The following is a 3,879-nucleotide window of genomic DNA, read 5'->3' on the forward strand; positions in this document are numbered from 1 at the left end:
TGTGGATTCATCTCACTGAGTTAAACCTTTATTTTGATTCAGAAGGTTAGAAACACTCTTCGTAGAATCTGCAAAGGGACATTTGGGAGCCCATTGAGATTGTTCATGTAAAACTGAATATCTTGTGATAAAACTAAAAATTATCCATCTGTGAAAATGCTTTGCTACATGCGGATTCCTTTTACAGAGTTAAATCTTTCTTTTTATTGCAAAGGTTGGAAACCCTCTTTTTGTAGAATCCATGAAGGATCATTTGGGTGCCCATTGAGGCCTATATTGAAGAAGCGAATATCCCTCGCCTAAAAACCAGAAGGAAGCTATCTGTGAAAATGCTTTGTGATACGTGGATTCTTCTCACAGAGTTAGACCTTTCTTTTGATTCAGCAGGTTGAAAACACAGGTTGGATTTGTGTTCCTGACCAAATCTCATGTCAAATTGGAGGAAGTTCTTGATGAGAGGAGACTGGATCTTGGGGGCAAACTTACTCTTTGCTGTTCTTATGATAGTGACTGAATTATCATGAGATCCCATGTATGGTTTAAAGATGTGTTGCACTTCTCACTTTGCATTCTCTCTTTCCTGCCACCATGTGAAGTAGGTCTTTGCTTTCCCTTCAACTGCAGCCGTGATTGTAAATTTCCTGAGTCTTCTCAGTTATGCTTCCCATTAAGTCTGTGGAAGTGGGAGTCAATTATCCCCCTTTTCTTTGTAAACTAGCCAGTCTCAGGTAGTTCTTTATAGGACTAGATACTATTCAAGGTACTATACAAGTATTTTGTATCTAGATACTCTACAAGATGACCATCCACAAGGCACACAGTTATCTGATTCATCAAGATCAATGTGAAGGAAATAAACTTAAGGCAGCTAAAGAGAAGAATACAAGGGGAACCCCTTCAGGGTAACAGTGGACCTCTTACAGAAATCTCACAAGTCAGAAGAGGTTGTAGGCATATTTTCAGAATCCTTAAAAATAATTTCAACTAAATATTTTTAACTTATCAAACAAGCCCCATAAGCAAAAGAGAAATACAATTCTTCTCAGACAAGCAAACACTGATGGAATTCATTACCACTAGACCAGCCTTGAAAGACATCCAGGAAAGCGTGTTAAACATGGAATAAGAAAATGACATCTGTTACCACAAAAACACAATTAAGCACATATCCAGACATTGTAAAGCAACTACATCATCAAGTCTTCATAGCAGCAAGCTAACAACATAACAAGATCAAAATCTCACATATCAATAGTAGCCCTGGATATAAATTTGCTGAACATCCTACTTATAAGACATAGAGTGGAAAGAGGAATAAAAAGACAAAGCCACACCATCTGCCCTTTTCAACAGACCCATCTCACATATAATGACACCCAAAGGCATATAAAGTCAAAAGATTAAGAAAGACTGATCTTGCAAACAGAAAACAACAAAATCAGGAATCACTATTTTTATATTAAAAAAAAAAACAAAAAAAACCGGTGCCTTTGTCTCAAAAATGGAGCATACCTAAAAGTAATAAGAGCCATCCATAAAAAACTCACAGCCAAAGTTATGCTGAATGAGAAAAAGCTTGAACCATTGCCATTAACTGGAACAAGACAAGCATGTCCCTAGCACTGGAAATTCTAGCTGGAGCAATCAGGCAAGGGAAAGAAATAAAAGGCACCCAATAAGAAAAGAAGAACTCAAAGTATCTCTCTTCACAAACAATATGACTTTATGACTTTACACTTTCACCTTAAAATCTCCATAAAACATTTCTATAAATGATAAATAGCTTCAGTAAGGGGTAAGGACACAAAATCAATGTAAACAATCAATAACATTTCTATACATAAATAACATTCAAGCTGAGATTCAAATCAATAACACAATCCCATTTATAATAGTCACAAAAATTTGGAAATACCTAGGAATACAGCTAACCAAGGAGAGAAGATGTAAGAAATCTCTACAAAGAGAACTACTAATAACTACTGAAAGATATCAGAGACAATACTTATAAACTAAAAAAAAATTCATGCTCATGAATTAGAGGAATACATATTATTTACATGGCTAAATTGCCCAACACAATTTACAGGTTTATATTATTTCTATCAAACTAACATCATTATTTACAATTTTTTTAAGTATCTAAAATTTATATGAAAAAAGAGCCCAAATAGTCAAAGCAATCCTACGCAAAAAGAATAAACTGAGAGGTTTAACATTACCCAACTTCAAACTAAACTATAAGTCTACACTATCCAAGACATCATAGTAGTGGTATAAAAACAGACACATTGACCAATGAAAAAGAATAGAGAACACAGAAATAAAGTTACACACCTACAACCATATGATCTCTGTCGAAGCTAACAAAAGCAAGTGTTATTTAATAGATGATGCTGGGATAATTCGGTGGCCATATGCAGAAGAATAAAATTGGATTGCTATATTCTACCATATACAATAATTAATGCAAATTGGATTAAGATTTAAATATAAGACTTTAAGCTACAAAATTCCTAGAAAAGAAAAAATGTAGAAAACACTCTTCCGAACATTGACCTTCACAAGCAACTTTTGGCAAAATCAAGAAAAACAAAAATTGACAAGTGGGGTCTAGTTAAACTAAAATGCTTCTCCCCAGCAAAAGAAACTGCCAACAGAGTAAATGACCTACAGAGTTGGAGAAAATATTGTCAAACTATACATCTGATTATGGTCTAATATTCAAAATCTATAAGGAACTTACAAAATTCAACAAACCAAAACAACTCCATTAAAAATGAATAAAGGACGTAAACAGGCTCTTCTCCAAAGAACATATATAAGTGCCCAACAAACATATGAAAAACTGCTCATCATCACTGTCATCAAAGAATTGCAAATCAAAAACACAATGAGATGCCATCTTACATCAGTCAGAATGGCTATAATTAAAAAGTCAAAAATAACAAGCTGATGAGACTGCAGAATAAAAGGGAACACCTATTCACTGTTAATTTTAATGTGAATTATTTCAGTCAGCCTGGAAATCAGTTTGGAAGTGTCTGAAAGGGCAGGGCTACCATTTGACCCAGTGATCCCGTTATTGGGTGTATACTCATATAAAAATAGGATTCTACCAAAACAAAACAAAACAAAACAAAACAAAAAAAAGAAAAAACAGACTTGTATGTTCATTGAAGCACTATTCACAATAGCAAAGACATGCAATCAACTTAGATGTCCATCTTTGGTGGACTGGATACAGCAAATGTGGTATATATACATCATGGATTACTCTGCAGTCACATAAAATAAATAAATCATGTCTTTTGCAGTAGCATGGGTTCAGCTGAAGGCAGTAATTCTATGTGAATTTACTCAGGAATAGAAAACCAATAGCATACTCTCCCTTATAGGTTGGATCTAAGCATTGCATACATCAGGACATAAATATTGGTCAATAGACATCATAGACTACTAGAATAGGGAGGAAGGGAGAGGGGCATGGGTTGAAAAACTAACCATTCATTATTACACTAACTATCTGGTTGACAGGAATCACAACCCAAATCTTAGCATTGTGCAATAAACCCATGTAAAAAGCCTGCGCATGTACACCTTGTATCTAAAATAGAAGTTAAAATCACTAAAAAGTTTGAATTTCATCAGTTTTTCTAAAAATGTGCCAGAGTGATTTTAAACATTATAGTTATGTATACTAAAACTACAATGTAGATGCTAAAAATTTCTGTGTTTATGTAAAATTAATCCTGTCTGCATTTTCCTTCAAATTCACATAAAACCTACCTAGAAACCTTTTAAAAACTTCTGCCTTCCATCTTTTAAATGTTACGAGTTTAACTGTCCAAATCTCTAGCTATTTCCATATACTCTAAT

This window comes from Mandrillus leucophaeus, unplaced genomic scaffold (genome assembly GCF_000951045.1).
Source record: "Mandrillus leucophaeus isolate KB7577 unplaced genomic scaffold, Mleu.le_1.0 Scaffold459, whole genome shotgun sequence".
NCBI classification, from domain to species: domain Eukaryota; kingdom Metazoa; phylum Chordata; class Mammalia; order Primates; family Cercopithecidae; genus Mandrillus; species Mandrillus leucophaeus.